The sequence below is a fragment of the Rhineura floridana genome, chromosome 5 (genome assembly GCF_030035675.1).
Source record: "Rhineura floridana isolate rRhiFlo1 chromosome 5, rRhiFlo1.hap2, whole genome shotgun sequence".
Taxonomy (NCBI): Eukaryota; Metazoa; Chordata; class Lepidosauria; order Squamata; family Rhineuridae; genus Rhineura; species Rhineura floridana.
The window spans coordinates 118452997-118473639 of record NC_084484.1 but is presented as its reverse complement, the minus strand read 5'-3'; positions in this window follow the sequence as shown (position 1 = coordinate 118473639).

Sequence of the window (20643 nt, the reverse complement as noted above, 5' to 3'; positions counted from 1 at the left end):
TAGCATTATAACAGACAGCAAGCTACCAAATGAGAGAGTGCTGTTGTCTAACCCCAGGCATATATGAATTATTGCTAGGGCATGATGTGGATAGATAGATAGATAGATAGATAGATAGATAGATAGATAGATAGATAGATAGATAGATAGATAGATAGATAGATAGATAGATAGATAGATAGATAGATAGATAGATAGATAGATAGATAGATAGATTCACAATGGTTTTGTTACAAATAACTCAAAAATTTCAAATTTATCTTCAGGCTTTGTTATACTGCCATGAGAGTAGCTGTATATTATAGCCAGCATGGATTTTTCACCTTCCGCAATGTTAAATTGAAAATACCCCCCATGATATTCTGATGCTTTCCATAAGCTCAGAGAGAATCAAGAATTCAAAGTGTAAAACAAGAGGAAAAAACCAGACCCCTGTTGGACTTCTTTCTGTCAGTGTTCTCATAATTTAATGAAATTAATTAAAAATCAGCCATGTTCACAGAGTACCTGTAATCCTATTACTGACCTTGCCCCATACCCTGACCTTCATCTTCTGCAGTTTAAAAGTTTAAAAAAAATACATGGCTGATTTTTAATTAATTTAAGAAATTTAACATTGAAGTCTTCCATAGTGTTGGGCATGCTCAGTAAGAACCATCAGTGTTCTAAAAGCCAGACTCACAGTTGTTTGGCTTGGCTAATCAGGTGGCCACACCCACACCAGACATTTATTCAGCTTTATTTTCCCCAAAGATGCCTGGGAAGTGTAGTTTGTGAAGAGTGCTGAGAGTTATTAGGAGACTCCTATTCCCTGACAGAACTCCAGTGGCCAGAGTGGTTTAAGAGTCAGCTGCTCTTCTGCAGATTGTAGCTTTGTGAGGGGAATAAGGCCTCTCCTAGCAACCCTCAGCACCCTTCACAAACTACACTTCCCAGGATTCTTTGGGGAAAGCCACAACTGTCCCAAGTGAAATAAAGTTCTGGTGTAGACGTGGCTAGGGATAACTTTGGTTTAAATTTGAGTGGAAGTCTACATGTGCCTGCTGTAGAATAAAAAGGTGGGGAAAACCCTGAAAAACAATAATACTGCTCACAATGTTTTTCTTTTAGAAAGGAAAGGGGTTTCCCCTCTGCCCAGTGCACACCCACCCAATATCTTCCCCTCTGCCTCCTCTCCCCTCCCCCTTCTTCCCCTTTACTCCCCTTTCTGCCCTTCTCTCTCCTTTCTCCCTCCTCCTCCCTCCCTGCCCCTCCCCCAGGTCAGTTTCACCTATTCTAAGCATGATTGTACAGGAGTAAATCCCACTGAACTCAAAAAGCATGCAAGTGATCAAACCTGTCCTCCCCTCCTCCTTCCTCCTATCCCCCCTTTTGCCCCTTCCTCCCCCTTCCTTTGCCCCTCGCTCCCCCTCCTCATCCCCTTCCAATCCCATTCCCCCTCCTTCCCCTCCCCTCCCTTCCTCCTTCTGTTTCCTGTTCCCTCCTCTTCCATGATTGGTTTTAACTATTCTAAGCATAATTGCACAGGAGTAAATCCCATTGAACTCAATAAACTTGCAAATGATCAGATCTGCCTTTCCCCTCCCCTCTCCTTCCCCCCTCTCCTCCATTCTTCCTCCCTTCCCCTCTTCCTTCTTCCTCCTCCCCTGCCCACTTCAGCCCTCCCTGCCTCCCTCTTCTCCTCCTCCCACATGGTCAGTTTCACCCATCCTTAGCATGATTGCATGGAAATAAATCCCACTAAACTCAGTAAGGATGCAAATGATCAAACCTGCCTGATGCGCCTTGCTGTTCCAGTGTGACAAGGACTTCAACAGGGTCACCTGCTCTATCTACTGGGAACTCTCCCAGGGCATTCAAGAATCCAGTGGGTTCCATTAGTCTCCGGGGGCAGATCATCTTAATCTGTCCACCACCCCTTCCTCCATCTGGAGCAAAAACCAAGTACAGGGTGTGCCCTGCCTTATGCTTAGACTGGTGACAACTTGAGACAGCTCCATGGTTGTCATGGAGTCCATGAAGTCCTGAGCCAGAACTCTAGAGGCAACCTTAGCATTATCATTCTGGGCTCCTCTGATACTACAGCAGAGACGACCTAATATTTGTGCCATTGCACTACTTAGTGATTTATTTGTGTGTGTTTTTACATTGTATATATAATAAAATGTTTTAGCACACATAAAACAGAATCTGCCATCTGCCATGGCTAAGTGTGTGATTGCTGGGGTTGAGGAAAGTTGCTACATTTCTGCCTCATAATATCCTGTACTGTTCAAAGTCTAATGTCATGACCCAGGGCTCCTAACTCCTTAGAGGAAGAGGCTTCAGATTTAGACAATCTCTCAGACCAAGAGAAGTATTGGGCTTTGAAGATTCTTCTTCATGCCCTTACCTCCTGAGAACCTCCATTAGAAAATACCTTGAGGCCAATTCCTCTTCTCCTGTGATTCACCACTGTCACCTGTGATGGAAAGTCAAGGTGTAGAGGAAAGCCCAGAGGTTTATGTGAATCGGAAGAAATTCCTTGCACGTTTATCAGACCATGTGAGACTTCGGGGAGATGGCCAGTTTAAGTACAGTATAATGACAGAGAATTTCTGGAAGCTGTACACATGGGGTTAAATGCTCAAATGAAGTTAGCAATAGGGAGAATGGATCTTGAAGGTGTTACTTGGCGGCAGTTGAGTGTGGCTATTTCAAAAGTCTCGGAGCTCCTTTGAGAGGTTGGAGGGGGGCGAAAAGCCACCACTACACAGAAGAAGGTTCATCTTGAGTCAATTCAAACTGTCACATATACCAATCAAGGGCCTCATTCATCTGTTGTACCCAATTCAAATCAGGGACCCCAGGGAAGAGGAAACTTCCATCCTTTCTTGGCCCCTGGTTCCAATTGAGGTAATTTAGCTTCTACGGGGGGAAATAGGAGACTTGAGTTCAATAACTCCAGCAGCAATCACAGCAACCTTTCTCCCTCCCACCCAAGTAATGGCCCTACTCAGACCCGACAAGGGAATGAACTGGTGAATTTTGGGGATCCTGTCTGTAATCAGCTTTGGTACATGCTTAGAAATTTGGGAGAAAATATGATTCAATTCCACAAGCAACCAACAGAATGTTTGCTGAATGCTTTAAACAGAAGAGCACAGGCAGAGGCTCCCATGGCCCCCTCCACCTTCGCTTCTGTTTCCCCCCCTGGTCCTACTGCCACTACCCATCTACGCTCAGAAGAGCAGAGGCAGACCATACAAGATGTTCATGATCGAACCTAGGGTTGCCCAGTTCCTGCTGCTCCAGTCACAACTGTATCTATGTTAGCTCCAGCTTTGTGGGGCAGAATGAATGTGGAGGCCACCACTTGGGCACTGGGAACAGTGGCCAGAAAACCAGGCTTGGTTTTTTCAAACCAATCCAGCCTGCAAAAACCAGAGGTCTTTAGAGCAAAATCTGTATCCACGGGGGGAGGCGATTCCCTCCTAAAACCGTGTGTCATGGAGCACAGTGTAAAACCCTCTTTGGCACAAGGGGAAAAGGTTTCTATTAATGTCCTTAAAGAGGAACATTCCAAAACGTCTTCTGAAAATGCAGGCCCTCATTTAAATGCTTCAGATTTGCTTGAAAACACACAACATGTGCCCACTTCCATAGACATAAATGCTGATTTGAATGTTTCCCTTGGGTCTACTAAGCCACAGTTTCTTGCTAATGAACATTCTTTTCCTAAGGAACAATTTGTTGCTGGCAAACAGCCTTTGGATCAAAACAAGACTCAAAGTATGGAGCTTTTCACTTCAGGAAGAGTCTATCCAGAATTTGAATTTACTTTGAAAATTAATGCAATTTGGCTTCCAAAACAGCAGCTGGTTTCTGATGCCATCTGCATGAGAATGGACCAGTTGTGAAGCCCTGCTTCCAACAGGGAACTGCTTTCTTCATTGTCACGCTTTGTGTGTGCAAATTCCAGCACTGATGCAAATGTGTTATTGCATGTAGTCCCTGACAGGCTGAGTAACGGGGAACCCAGAGCAATTGCTCTGCAAACAGGGTGTTCACCAGTGAAACTCTCTGACATGGTATAAATGGAAGTACAATTGTATTTGGAATGCTATATGCTAGTGCTACTAACTGTGCTTTGTTTTGCATCTGCAGCAAGAGAAATCCAAAAGAGGAAGATCCCACATGTATCAGAATTAAGCACAAAATTAGGGAAAGGAATCTCAGATTCAAATGCATTACACAAAAAATATTTGGACACAAAAGCAGCAAAGAATCCTGTGAGCAAATACAAGTCTAAGAAATGGGAAAATGCAGGTAAGCCAATAAAGCCCAATGGTTACAGACATTGGATGACCCATGGTAAGAAACAGGGAAAGTGCATTCAGATAGTGGACAGACAAAAAATATGAAGTTAATACTTACAGATACACTGACAAAGATGCCTGTAGGACTGAATATTTCCTTTGTGCCTCACTGAAGGTACAAGTTCTTGTAACCAAGGAGTGGAAGGACAAACCACCTGATGTACTTTCTCCCTCCAGTTTAAGTTGTGTGCATGCATTCCAAAGTCAGGACTTCATTGCCCAATATGTAATATGGTATCCTTCAAGGATGGCCAGTTCTGTCTGTTATTAAAGAATGTCTATGGCTACCAACATACAGTAAAGAGTTGCTGCTTCACCCTGCTTCTCTATTTTTCTTCAAGTAAATTGGGCACGGCTTAAATGGTACAATAAGCAAGTCCCCCCCCCCCAGTTTGTTAGTACAAAGAAAAGGTTTGCCCAGTTTGTTTAAGCAAGTGATTAAAGGATGGGAGAAGGGAGTGCAGAGGTGTTCATGGAAGTGTTTTAAGCTTCTCTGTAGCAGTAAAAGCATAGTAACATCACCTTTAATAAAGGGTGGTATGTTGAAGGAACCCTAGTTCCCATTGGACAGGGGTAGTTTAAGGTTGAGGCATACAGGATGTAGACAGAAGGTTTGGGATATGTAGAAAAACAGTGAAAAGGTTAATGAGTCAGTAACTATTTGTGGTGGTTAAGGAATGTCTTCGGCAAATTAGTTGATTGACTCATGGGAGGGGGAGGGAAAAGAATAATTTCTGTGTTATTTTCTTAAAGCTCAAGAACATGCCAACTATCCCGTTGATGATATTGGGAATCTTAGGAGCACATGCAGAATGGAAGGCAGGCAATCCGGAGAATACTGGCATCGAGCCCATCCCCACAAATGCTTGGATCTGTTATCAGGACCCAGAGGTGGAGATGGCCTGTTGATTTCCAGGGTTACTAAGTAATGCTTCCAGGAGACAACAGTTGGAAAAATATGTCCTCCATCAGCTAGCTGTCACACAGAGCGCAGCTTGTGAGAAGACACGATTAATTAGATGCACCCAGGGTCCTCAGAAACAGCAAGTTCATGTTTGCCATGATTCTTCTGTGGACACCAAGATTTCCTGCACCCCACAATTCGGTGAAATGTTCCAAGGCAGTGACATGATTCATGAAATAGTTTGCAACATTTTATTGATGTCTATGGTCACTTGGGGGGAGGGATCACCATTGCACTTCCAGATTTTCTTGGCAATTGCCAAGAAAAGAAGACCCACCAATAAACTGGATCTTGTCCTGATTTCATCAACAGGTCAAGAATATCCCAGAACTACAACAAACTGGAAGCGGTTCAATGGACTTACAGATGTAACAAAAATGCACACTGTCGGTCCTCCAGACTCTAGGAATATCATATTCCTTTTAGGTCAATAGGGTATGTTCCTGTTATTGAAAAACAGAGCACCCCAGGGTTTTATAGGCTGCAAATAGGTTTATCATTTTAAAAAATCATAACATTTAATCCCCTTATTAAAAAAATTAATGAATTAAGCTATTTGGAAAAACCCCTTACATGATAAAATTAAACCACCATCAGCAATTATAGAAAAAGCCAGGGACAGCAGTTAAGGAGGTTGTGGTCTCATTTGAGAAATTAAATATTGCAAAGGAATTCCCAGTCTGTCTCCTATTTAGAGATTAGTAATAAGGAATGGGACATTTGGGTTAGTTTATGGGAGGGGGAGAATAGGAGAAGAAATAAGCGGGATTTATCAGAGTGGTTGGGTGCCGGAGCTGTCTATTTGGATGCCACCAATATTGAAATATTAGCCAACGAATTACATTATACCAGTGAAGAAATAAGTAAAATGATAGAACATATCAACAGGGCTCTGGAAAAGACTACTGATACTCCCAAAATCAAAGCAAGCTTACTTCCAATGTGGGAACAGGGAATTGAAAAAGATAATTTTACAATTGTAAACAACACACAATCCTTACAACAGAATATTTCCTTGGCTATTACATGCACTCAAATGCAGAGTTGGGCACATACAGTGGCTTTGGAACGTATCCACATGACAGATAGTGGGCTCATACCCAGGGAAATTAGGTCCCTAATGTGAAATCAGGTTTCCAAGGGAGAAAGAAAATTGGAAGACTGGTGGAACCTAGTCAATGCCACACTGTTGTTGTTGGAGATCAGTGAGGCCATAACCTAATGCAATGGGTCGGAGGTTTTGAAACAAATTTGGATTAACTAATATTCTCTGAATGGTCCATATTGGTACTTTAAAGGAAAAAACACATCCTACTATTTCCTCAATACCACAAAAGCATCTATTAATATATCTTAGCATAGGTTGTATATAGTACTTATCAATAACAACATAATCACAAAATGTTCTAAGGCACATGCACTCATGTCCAGAATATACAATCATTGAACTTGATTCATTTCTTAGTATGGAAGAGCAATAAGAAACATTAATCATTCTGAGAGAAAAGCAATCTTGATGGGATTCCAAACTATCATCTTCACAAACAAATCCTAAATTGTTATGGTGCTGACATCCTTTAACATTAATTGTTACCCATCTGGTATGCTTAACTATAGCCCACTGGTGAAATTCCTGGGCATAAAGAACTAAATCTTGATCTACAGTGACTCCCACGGGAATTACAGGATAAACAGTAATGATTTCAGCCGTTTCTACCATTACAATAAACAATCTTAGTGCATGATATTGCCTATCATATGTGGCATTGCCCCCTTTCGGATGCACACCTTAACGTAGTGAGGGGGTTTGAGAGTGTTGAAGAAGCTAAGAGCAATGCCGTCAGGAGTCTAGACCAAGAGGCTAGTGATATCAATGAGATTAAACGGGAAAACAATTAACATAACCTTCATCCAAGTCTATGCTCCAACGGCAAATGCAGAAGAAGAAGAATTGGAGAGATTTTACGCAGAAGTACAGGAAGAAATTGATCACACACCAAAACAAGATATGATGATAATCATGGGGGACTGGAATGCAAAAGTAGGGAACAGAGAAGAACTAGAAACTGTGGGGAAATGGGGCTTAGGAGACAGAAATGAAGCAAGAGAAAGACTTACTGAATTCTGTGAAGCCAATGATTTATTTCTTCCCAACACATTTTTTGAGCAACCAAAAAGACGACTGTACACGTGGACATCACCAGATGGTCAATACAGGAATCAAATTGATTATATAATTGGAAACAGAAGATGGAGAAGTTGCATACTTTATGTGAAAACAACACCAGGAGCAGACTGCGGTACAGATCATGAACTGATAATATCGAAAATCAGAGTAAAGCTAAAGAAGAACAAAGCAATCATAATGCCAAAATACAATTTAAATATCATCCCAGAAGAATATAAAGATCAAATAAGGAAAAGGTTTGAGGCTTTAAACTTAGTTGACAGAGAACCAGAAGAACTATGGACTGAAGTCAGGGACATTATCAGGGAAGAATGCAAAAACACAATACCTCTAGTTAAAAAGAGAGAAAGACCTCAATGGATAACTGAAGAAACTCTTAAAATGGTTAAACAGAGGAGGAAAGCAAAAGCAAAAGGAGATAGACACACGGTCAGAACCCTAAATGCAACTAAACAACGACTAGTATGTAGGGACAAAGAAAGCTGTTACAATAGTTATTGTATAGAAATAGAAAAGGACAACAAAATGGGAAGAACAAAAGCCCTATTCCAAAAGATTAGAGAAATGAAAGGGAAATATAAACCACGAGTAGGGATGATGAATAATCAACAGGGGAACACACTGACTGACTGAGATGAAATAAAATGAAGATGGAAGCAATACACTGAAGAACTCTATAAAAGAGATGCAAGGATGACAGATTCATTCACGGAGGAACCATAGGATGAAGAACCAGAAATTTTAGAATGTGGGGTGAAAGCTGCTCTTAAAATTCTTGGAAGAAAGAAATCACCAGGAATAGATGGCATACCAACAGAGTTGCTACAAGCTACTGAGACTGAATCTGTCCAAATTTCGACAAAAAATTGTCAAGAAATATGGAAAACTAAACAATGGCCCACAGACTGGAAGCGTTCCATATACATCCCACTTGCGAAGAAATGAGATCCCAGAGAATGCAGTCATTACCGAACTACTGCCTTAATATCCTATGCAAGTAAAGTAATGCTCAAGATTCTACAACAAAGGCCCTTACCATATATGGAGCGAGAAATGCCAGACGTCCAAGTTGGATTTAGAAAGGGAAGAGGCACCAGAGATCATATCGCAAACATACGTTGGATAATGGAATGGACCAAGGAATTTCAGAAGAAAATCACACTGTGCTTTATAGACTACAGCAAAGCCTTTGACTGTGTAGATCATGAAAAACTATGGAATGCTTTAAAAGAAATGGGGGTGCCACAGCATCTGATTGTCCTGATGCTCAACCTATACTCTGGACAAGAGGCTACTGTAAGGACAGAATATGGAGAAACCGATTGGTTCCCCATCAGAAAGGGTGTGAGACAGGGGTGTGTTTTATCACCCTATTTGTTTAATCTGTACGCAGAACATATCATACGGAAAGCGAGATTGGACCAAGATGAAGGAGGTGTGGAAATTGGAGGGAGAAACATCAATAATTTAAGATATGCAGATGATACCATACTCTTAGCAGAAACCAGTAATGATTTGAAACGAATGCTGATGAAAGTTAAAGAGGAAACCACAAAAGCAGGACTACAGCTGAACGTCAAAAAGACTAAAGTAATGACAACAGAAGATTTATGTAACTACAGTTGACAATGAGGACATTGAACTTGTCAAGGATTATCAATACCTCAGCACAGTCATTAACCAAAATGGAGACAATAGGCAAGAAATCAGAAGAAGGCTAGGACTGGGGAGGGTAGCTGTGAGAGAACTAGAAAAGGTCCTCAAATGGAATGATGTATCACTGAACACCAAAGTCAGGATCATTCAGACCATGGTATTCCCAATCTCTCTGTATGGATGTGAAAGTTGGACAGTGAAAAAGGCGGATAAGAGAAAAATCAATTCATTTGAAATGTGATGTTGGAGGAGAGCTTTACGCATACCATGGACTGCGGAAAGGACAAATAATTGGGTGTTAGAACAAATTAAACCAGAACTGTCACTAGAAGCTAAAATGATGAAACTGAGGTTGTCATACTTTGGACACATCATGAGAAGCCATGATTCACTAGAAAAGACAATAATGCTGGGGAAAACAGCAGGGAGTAGAAAAAGAGGAAGGCCAAAAAAGAGATGGATTGATTCCATAAAGGAAGCCAGAGACCTGACCTTACAAGATCTGAACAAGGTGGTTCATGACAGATGCTCTTGGATGATACCCAGCTCTATTTCTCCATAACATCTGATTCAGGAGAGGACATGCAAGCCCTGGACTGCTGCCTGGACTCGGTGGTGGGCTGGATGAGGGCCAATAAACTGCCAGCTCTAAGACAGAGTGGTTTCCTGGTGACAGAGATGGAAGTTCTGTAGACCACAGCAACTCCTTCCTCCCCATCCCTGCAGCCTGTGCTGGTGTTGCACCGAGTATCCAGGTGGGCAAAGTTGGGTCAGATCAACTCCTCCAAGCTCACCCACAGAGGTCTCAGTAATACACGTCAAATTGATCTGGGAGTGAATTCCATAGTTTAACTATGCATTGTGTGAAGAAGTATCTCCTTTTGTTTACCTTGAGTTTTCCAATACTGAATGGTAAGAAAAAGCAGAATGTGTACTGGGTGGTGAGGAACTGGCTGGGAAGGCTTAGGGGAAGCGAGGACTGATGGGGATGGGGTGGGAACTCTTCTGACATAGATTTCAGTTTGAGCAGGGGAAGAATTTTGGGTCTTTAAAAGCTTGCCTTTTATTTGAGTGCACTTTTTATTTATTTACTTATTTAAAAATATTTCTATCCCGCCCTTCTACCCCACCATAGGCCACTCAGGGCAGCTTACAATAAAATCACACACAAACATAATAAAATTGTACAGAATAAAAACACAAGACAAAACAGTAAGTTAAAATACATAAAATACAATTATTTAAAATACATAAAATACAATAAAATGAATAAGCATATATATATATACAAACAAACCAAGAAACCTATATTTATACATATGAGTACAAATATGGGGAGATAATAGTAAAAACTACAAGATAAAAATTAAAAAAGAGAAAATAAAAAATGTAGAAAAAGTGTCAGATTCACCCATCAGACCCTCTCAAAGGCTCTCCGGAACAGGGTAGTTTTTACAAGTTTCCAGAAAACCATAGGGAGGGAGCAGAGCGGGCTTCTTGGGGCAGTGAATTCCAAAGCTTGGGAGCCACAACTAAAAAGGCTCTCTTGTGCGTGCCTGTCAGTTTGACATCTTTAATTCCAGGCACACAGAGGAGCCCAGAGGTAGAAGATCTTAAATCCATGGCAGGAGCATATGGACACAAGTGGTCCCTCAGATCACTGGTCCAAGGCCGTTTAAGGCTTTAAAGGTCAAAACCAGAACTTTGAATTGGGCCTGGAAACAAATTGGGAGCCATTGGAGACGGTAAAGCACAGGGGTAATATGCTCCCCATGTTGTGCTCCAATTAACATTCTGGCTGCTGCATTTTGAACCAACTGTAGTTTCTGAACTGTTTTCAAAGGCAGCCCTACATAGAGTGTATTATAGTAATTGCCCTCGATGTCACCAAAGCATGTGTCACTGTAACCAAGTCAACTGCCTCCAGGAACGGATGCAACTGGTAGACCAGTTTGAGCTGTCCAAACACACTCCTGGCCACCACAACCACCTGAGATTCAAGCAGCAGGGCAGGATCCAGGAGAACTCCCAAACTGCGGACCTTCTCCTTCAAGGGGAGTGCAACCCCATCCAGAATAGTTTGCAACCTTATCCCTGGCATGGTTTTCCCCTTGGCCAGCAACACTTTCATCTTATCTGGGTTAAGTTTGTTTGTTAGCCCACATCCAGCCTTTCACAGCCTCCAGGCACCGGTTGAGGATGAGCACTCCCTCCCTGCAGTCAGAAGGAAAGGAGAGATAGAGTTGAGTGTCATCAGCATATTGATGACATTGTACTCCAAATCTCCAGATGACATCTCCCAGAGGTTTCATATAGATGTTGAAAAGCATGAGTGACAGAATGGAACACTGTGGGACCCCTTAGGCCAAAGGCCAGGAGGACGAGCAGCAGTCTCCCATCATTACTTTCTGGGTCCTGTCCATTAGGTAGGATCAGAACCACCACAAAACAGTGTCTCTAAACCCACCCCAGCTCGACGGCCCAAAAGAATACCATGGTCGATGGTACTGAAGGCTGCTGATTAGTCCAGCAGCACCAACAGGGACATGCTCCTCCTGTCTGATGCCCGGCGTAGGTCATCAAGCAGGGTGACCAAGGCAATCTCTGTCCCATGACCGGGCCTGAAGCCTGATTGAAAAGGCTCTAGATAATCTGATTCATCCGGGAAAATTGGAGTTGAGCAGCCACCACCCTCTCAATCACCTTGCCAAGGGAGATTAGAGACTGGGCTAAAGTTATTAAGATCCACAGGATCTAACGAAGGCTTCTTTAACAAAGGTCTTATCACTGCCTCCTTCAACAATGTTTTTAAGAGCTCCTGATTTTCATTTCTAAGCCCAGCCTAGGAAAGCCTTGCTAGCCTCTCTAAAAGATTATCCAGTAGTAAGGTCTTCTTCTTCTACACCAGTGTCCCTCTTTTCTTTGGCCGTACAGCTCCTACCATGCTGTCTGGCTTCCCTCACTAGCTGGGGCATCAACAGGACCTTTTATAAGCCCTGTTCCCAAAAGTCGACAAGACAAAAGTCTGGCAGGACAGTGGATTTTATGAGTGTTCTGTTTCAGACAACAGTCTCTCCTGGGAAAAGGGATCTAGCTCAGGTGGGACACAGAAGGGTCCAACTTCCAGAGACTGAAATATCAAATAAGTCAACTTCTAGAATTTTATGAGAAGAGTCAAGTCAAGCTGGGATCAAACTCCAGAAAGGCAGGTGAATGAACAGGAATGTTGCCCCAATAAGTAACTGACTTGTAGGGGCAACTTGTAGGGCTTCCTTTAGTCTATTAGCTCCATTTGCACAACGAATGAGGGCTTCACCCTTAAAGGGCCCCTGCTTGTTTAAAGAGTTTATGACTGCATCTGATGCAGAGGTGACTGCAGTGCAGTGGTGTGTTACCACACGTGTTCTTGGGAACCTGAGTGTGTGAACTTGCCACCCGCATGTCCCATGAAACACACCTCCTTGAGAGGAGGAGCATCTTTTGCTAGGGATAAAACAAGTGCTTTGCCCTGAAATGTGCCTTAATGGTGTGCGTATAACCCAAGAAATGCAGGTCCAAATCAGACTAAAGCAAAGCTTTCTTTTATTGAGAGAAAAGAGAGGAATAGCATTACAAAATTACTGGGTGCATGGCAGCATTAATCATTAATATCCTAACTCATTCATAATGTTAAACTAAAGAGATCAAAGGACCCTCTTACTATAAAGAGTGACAGGTAGGAGAGATTATCTATCCTAGGCCCAGGAGTGGACAGCAGAATACAGCTGAAGTGATTTGGAAGAACTCTGACCCAAAATCAGGAAGGAATCCTTTGCCTCAAGGCATGTGCCGAGACCCAGAATCCCTTCCTGGTTCAGTCCCTGCTGTCCTGCATTGCATTCTTTGAGAATGTTGTTACGTGTTGGAGCTCAGATTGCCTTTCCCCCCTTCTCCCACTCAAGCCTCTCTTTTAAAAGACGCTTTTTCCTCTCTCTATTCCCCTGAAAAGGAGGGGTCTGGGTATGAAGTGATTTTTGTGAGTGTGAGTGTGTGTTTCTAGCTGACACTGATAAACTCAGGCTACTTTCTAATGCTTGCTTGAACAATGGGATAATTCTGCGAGGGATGAGGAAAATCTGCCAAGGAGAAGATAACATTTATTCCAATTGTTCTTGGTTATTTTTGTTGCTCACAAGATGACCTTGTTGTACACAGTACCTCAGGAATGCATAACCAGCAAAACAAGTGGGTGTGGAGTGGGAGTCTGGCAGGCAGGCTTTGCACCTCGTAACAATCTCCCCTCATTGAAAAGAATCTGCATATACTTATACAGATGTCTTTTCACACCTCAGACTTCAGTCTTGCCCTTGCGCTCTCATGCTTAAGTCCATCTGGTGTGACTGCCATTTGCGACAGGATCCATCTTACAAGGGCCATTAAGACAAAGACAAAGATTACTTGAAACATTAAGATCACCACAATAGGGTGTATTAGAAGTTTTAAAGCTCCTTTGGCTCCTTTACTCCAGTCCAGCAGTGCATCCCACCACTTGTGTGTCCCTGTCTGTTTAATCTTAGCTGCTATGTTGGTGATGGCACATGGCGTTCATGTGTTATTTGGAGTGTGGCTTGTTCTCCCAATTGTTTCACTGCTTCTAATTGCTTCTGCAACATAGGGTGGGAAACCACCCTGTTCAGGACTTGTAAGTTCAGGTCTGTGGCTTCCTTTATGGAATCAATCCATCTCTTGTTGGCCTTCCTCTTTTTCTACTCCCTTCTGTTTTTCTCAGCATTATTATCTTTTCTAATGAATCATGTCTTCTCATTAATCATCTACTTCCTAGATGCCCACAAGCTACAAAGGAGGTAGCTATCAACCTATATTTACCTAGACTGCTATTCAGTTATTGAGGCACCACACAGGCAGAGATGTCTGTCCTTGCATTCCTGTGTTCTCATTGATAACATTTGGCATTGCCATTTGATGTTACTGCCTAGCTATGCCTGTCAGCAATCCTGTCATCATCTCTAGGGGTTTAACAAGATTCAGCTCAGAAGCATTCCTCTCAGATCTCCTCGGGTGCATGAGCTGCTGACAATCTTGGCAAGAGATAAGTTTCTATCCCAAAATACCAGATCACACCCAGCACAGTAGCCCCTGGAATGGCAGCAAGGGCAAGATGTTCAAGCCATGCCTATCCCAACTCCAGTCTTTCTGCTATGCTAAAGCCACCAGCATTTCAGTGTAGCTGATCCAGAAGCTCCTCAGCACAACTGTTGGTGGGGTTTATGAGAACCCAGACAATTTGAACTTCCAACATAGAAGACATCTTCTTGAGAAAATATCAGGAAATTTTGTTTGGCAAGAAAACCTATCACATCTCATATAGGAAACTGAATGGCTTAAGTGTATCACATAGAGTAGGCAGAAATATATACACTGCTGTTTCATTTAATATATTTTCCCCAATTGATTTCCTACATTAGATGTGATGAATATTCATGGCAAACAAATTGGCTGATTTTTTTATATGAAGATGCCTTCTATGTAGGAGGTCCAAAAAACCAGGTGATCATGAGACAATATACTCACATTCCATCTTAAATATTACCTAAATGTTACTCTTGAAAGTGCAAAGTAATTTGATATGATCATCAGAAATTTCAGGATAAGCTGAAGTGAAATTTATAACCTGAATTTTAATAACTACTGTGCCATGACAGAGATGTGCACGAAGACTTCTTTGAAAAGACTGAAATTCAGTGTGGTGTAATGCTTAGTGTTGGATGAGGACTGAGAAGTCCCAGGTTCAAATCCCCTTTCTGATGTAAGTGCACTGGGCGATCTTTGGTTTGTCAGCTTAACCTACCTGGCAACATTGTTCTGAGGACAAAAAAGTGAAAGCATATATGCTACCTTGAGATTCTTGGAGGAAAGATAAAATATAAATGTAATCACATAAATAAATGCTTAAGAAGCTCATTAGAAATACATACAGAACTTTATTTCATTCTGTTTTACAAGTCTTGCACATGACATGGATGGCAGCTTTTTCATCGCGCATTACCTTTACTATTTGTATGCATGTCCCTCTGGTGCATTCTGAATGTTTTAAGAAGCCAGGTTTGAACATAACAATTATTCTAGTAGAAATATGATGAATGTTTACTTATTATATGTTCATCTTACATGAAACTGGAATGGATAATTAAGGAGGTTTGTGCACCTTCATGATCTCATTGACACTATAATATGATTAATTAATTTGAACACCTATTTGTGTTGCTGGTGCTTGGTGGGAAATTTTGATCTTCCTGAATGCTTTGCCATACCTTCATTTATATAATTTTTATCAAGACATATGTGTTCATTTGCTGCTCTAATAATAAATAAATTATCTAATAAAAAGATATTAAAATGGCCATCATAACAGTAAGTCTCCATGGAACACATTTATGCAAACTGGCAAGTCAGAACTGCCAAGTTTATTAAATTCTGGCAGGATCAGGATTCATGAAGCATCACTTGTCTCAAAGGTCTAAGGGTTTCTGTTTTGCTCCTGTTGTAGCTTCAAATTAGATTCCATGACTTTAGGTACCTGCTTTATGTTGTACAATCTACATGTAGATTGTGGCTGAGTTGAAATCATTCTGAATGCAGCAGGCAGCACGGACAGCCTCCTGAAATCTATTCCCCATGCCTCAAGAAAGAGGACAATTATTTTCTCATTCTGGTGTGAAGCAAATACATAGAATTTGTGATAGAGGATTCGGTTGCTTAAATTATATTCACAGGGGTTTTTTCTGGTGTGTGATTATATTTTTATTCATTAGCACACCAAACTGGGAAATGAATATATATGCTTCCCATTTCTTACTGTTTCATTGCTAATGGACATTTTTCTTTGTAAAGCCAAATGCCGTTGCTTATGTCCTCTATCTAGCTTGACAAATGCTCTCAAGTCCTGGGGCATTTGCTTTAGATAACATATAAGACTTCTGAGCTTTTTTCCCCAATTCCAAATTGTCAAAATGAGGTACTCATGGAAAACCGGAAACACAAAAAGCATTATGGTCAAATGGGAAGGTTTTTGGGGGGAGGCTTTTCATTGTCCTAACACTAATCTGTGACCAAAAAAAAAAAGGCCTTGTCAGACTCTTATTGCATTTAAGGAGCTTTGGGTGAAGTTTATATTGATTTGGAATAAGGCAACTGACAACAACGCAATAAATTTTTACTACCTAGCACTGATCAATATGGATTTTGTCAGCCTTTCTATAGAAAATTGCTTTCTAGTGCTTCAGATAGGGTCAAGCTGCTAAGTTAATTATATATCATGTAACAGGTTGCATAGTTTATCTAGTGTTAACATCTAGCAGATACAATTCTTAACACAAACTTCATGATCTTATTTCCTTTCCATCCAAACATACATGTTTCAAATATAATTATTTGGGGAAAGCTCTGTGTCTTGCTAATTGTGTATTGAGGATACTGTTTACAAAGATAAACCTTGTATGTGAGAAATTTATTTATTTATTTATTTATTTAAAATATTTCTATCCCGCCCTTCTACCCTATAATAGGGCACTCAGGGCGGCTTACAAAAATAAAATCAAACACATACATAATAAAATTGTAAACAATAAAACCACAAAAACATTAAAATGTTAAAATATATAAAATACAATTAAAATACATAAAATACTATATATATATATATATATACATATATACATATATATAGGGAGTGGTACTAAAGGGGACTACAAAGGTAAAATTTAACATAGAGGGCATAAAATCATAAGATCAGAGTCAGGCTCTACCGTCAGTCCCTCCCAAAGGCTCTCTGGAACAAGATCGTTTCCAGAAGTCTCCGGAAAACCATCAGGGAAGGAGCAGAGTGGACTTCTTGGAGTAGAGTATTCCAAAGCTTGGGGGCCACAGCTGAAAAAGCTCTGTCCCGCATGCCTGTCAGTCTTTCACTCCAGGCACGCAGAGGAAACCAGAGGCAGATGATCTTAAAACTCAGGCAGGTACATATGGTCATAAGCGGTCCCTCGGGTACATTGGTCCAAGGCTGTTTAGGGCCTTAAAGGTCAGAACCAGCACTTTGAATTGGGTCGGGAAGCAAATTGGGAGCCAGTGGAGTCGATAAAGCACAGGGGTGATATGCTCCCTCCGCTGTGCTCCAGTTAACATTATGGCTGCTGCATTTTGAACCAACTATAATTTCCAAACCATTTTCAAAGGCAGCCCCACATACAGCGTGTTACAGTAATCAAGCCTCAATGTCACCAATGCATATGTCACTATGACCAAGTCAACTGCCTCCAGGAATGGACGCAGCTGGTAGACCAGTTTGAGTTGGCCAAAAGCACTCCTGGCTACCGCAACCACCTGATATTCAAGCAACAGGGCAGGATCCAGGAGGACTCCCAAACTGCAAACCTGCTCCTTCAAGGGGAGTGCAACCCCATCCAGAATAGGTTGCAACCCATCCCTGGTGCAGTTTTTCCCTTGACCAGCAGTACCTCCATCTTATCTGGATTAAGTTTCAGTTTGTTAGCCCACATCCAGCTCTTCACACCCTCCAGGCACAGGTTTAGGATGAGCACTCCCTCTCTGCAATCAGGTGGTAGGGAGAGATAGAGCTGAGTGAGTTCCTGATGGCCCATTCTACCTGTGGAACACTGTGTGATGCTGATGCTGCATGCCTCCCAAATCTGCTTTTGTCAATAGTGCCCCACTAATACATTTAGCATATGCTGCATGATGATATTGTTATGCTGCAATGGCACAGATATGATGGTGTACTATGTGTTATCAGTCTGACACAGGATACTATCCATTCTGTTTTACAACAATGGTTCTGCAGCTATTCAATGGCTATTTCCAGTTATGGATTTAAGCTCATCACAATTTGCAAGTGAGTTGCATTTGCAATCAAAACCAGTGAGTGTATGTGCTACAATAAGGCTTTCACATTTTATAATTTTCAGGCCAAAAGCATTTGGAATCCTTGAATGGCCAGGCGATTCAGAAATGTCCTGTGTGGTCCAGAACTGGAAGTTACCTCTTAACAATGCATGGTTGTCTTTCTCTTTCTTCTTAAATAAAAGTGAAGCATTATATGCTTTATACGAAGCATTATAATTATATTATTATATGCCCCTGGAAAATGGATATTAGAAGCTCATGCCCTCACCTGCTTTGAAACCTTAAAAATTGGCTCATGTGCAGCTGAAATTTTAATGCTCATTGAGCCAAATCCAATCCATGTTACCCAGGAAATAGTGTCTCTTTATCCAATAAAACTCATTTCAGGAAAGTATGCATAAGATTGTAGCCTAAATCTACTGTGAGAATATTGTCAAGTATAACCAATGCCTCCTGATGCCACTGAAAAATCAGATTTCCTAGTTGAGAAAATGTAATTTTGACAAGTTCATAATGCTTACTTCAACACAAGGCAACCATTAAAACCTGAAGCGTTTTCTCTAGGTTGGATTAAAATCCAAGCCAAAGAGGTACTCCCTGCTTCCAACCCTCCAGTCCACTTAATTGTTCTGGCGGTGATAGAAAGATGAGGGAAGGAATCTCCCCTTGCCTTCCCCTCTTTGACACTTTTCATGCTGCTTCTAGCATCAGAGAATGGAAAGATACTTTCTTCCTTTTCTCCATTGCCTGCCACTGCTGTCAGAGCAGCAACAAAGTTAAGTAGTCATGACAGAGATGAGGAGCTCATAAGAGGAGGGACAGATACTTGGGTTCATAGGAGGAGTGATAGAAAGTCGTTTTGAGGGTCATCAGGGAGAGTTGGTGAGAGATCAGAGCCAATTGTGCTTCCATTGACATCATTAGGGGTATGACAGTGTCCAAATTAGGCTCAGAATTAGGGGCTCATCCAGACGACTGCAAAATGTGTGACACGCCTGCTATGTGTGTTCATTATTTTTTGGTCGTCCAAATAACGTCTCGCGCTGTTACGCATTTTCGCGGGTTAAATCCGCTCCTTGCAATACCGGCAAAAATGCAATTTGCTGTTTAAAATCGGGAATCATCCGCTGTGCCTTCAGGAGTTAGGATGCAATACTGCAGACTTTACAGCTGATGGGCTGTTCTTGGGTGTTTCCCCTTGCCCCTTCTCCTCATTCCAGCCAATCAAGTATCTGCACTTTTGCGCATGTGTGAGAATAAGCCCGGGAAAATTGAACCAATCATCGCAATGGTAGGGTGTTGGGGGGGTTCTGCAACTACTGCGCAGATGCATTTTATTTTTTGCCAGCCTGCAAACTGGGCGGCCGCTCTGGGTGAGATCTGCAATCCTGACAAGACTGAGATGCTGTTGGTGGATGGTTTCTCTGATCGGATGGTGGATATATACCCTGTCCTGGATGGGGTTACACTCCCCCTAAAGGAACAGGTGCGTAGTCTGGGAGTCATCTTAGACTCTTCCCTCACACTTGAGGCTCATGTAGCCTCGGTGGCCCGGAATGCGTTCTACCAACTTCGGTTGGTAGCCCAGCTACGTCCCTATCTGAGTAAGGAGGACCTCTCATCAGTGGTACATGCTATGGTAACCTCGCGTCTGGACTACTGCAATGCGCTTTACGTAGGGCTACCTTTGAAGACGATTCGGAAGCTACAGCTAGTGCAAAATGCGGCAGCCAGACTGCTAACAAGAACTAAGCGGTCTGAGCATATAACACCTGTGCTAGCCCGTTTGCACTGGCTTCCAATATGCTTCCGGGCCAGATTCAAAGTGTTGGTACTTACCTATAAAGCCTTATACGGTGCGGGACCACGATATCTGTCGGAACGCCTCTCCCGATATGAACCGGCCCGTACACTATGGTCTACTACGAAGGCCCTCCTCCGGGTTCCGACTCATAGGGAAGCCCGGAGAGTGGTGACAAGATCTAGGGCCTTCTCAGTGGTGGCCCCCGAACTATGGAATGGTCTCCCCAAGGAGGTGCGCCTGGCGCCGACACTATCATCTTTTCGGCGCCAGGTTAAAACCTTTCTCTTCTCTGAGGCATTTTAATTCCTGTTAATTGTAAATTATTATTTTAGACTGTACAGTTTTGTGTACAGTTTTGTGTACAGTTTTGTGTTATTTTTATTGTATTTTTAATGTTCACCGCCCAGAGAGCTGTTGCTAGTCGGGCGGTATATAAGCTTAATTAAATAAATAAAATAAATAAATAAATAAATAAATGCACAGCAAGCGAGAAAGGGGGGGTCGGTTTCAGCCTGCCTCCAGAAAGCTTTGTCAATTTCATTCTACTTGTTGAGGGTTTTGCTTCAAATCAGAAAAACATACATTTGTGTAAAATCGCAAATACAAACAAGAAAAGGGCTGCCGGTCGGTTTCACGCCTGCTCTGGAAAGCTTTGTCAATTTCATGGGAAGGAAAGGGGGAAGGAGGGGGGGTGACACATTTCTTGCTTTTTTGGAGAAATAAGTGTAATTGCCAGCGTGTGTATCTCCTTAAA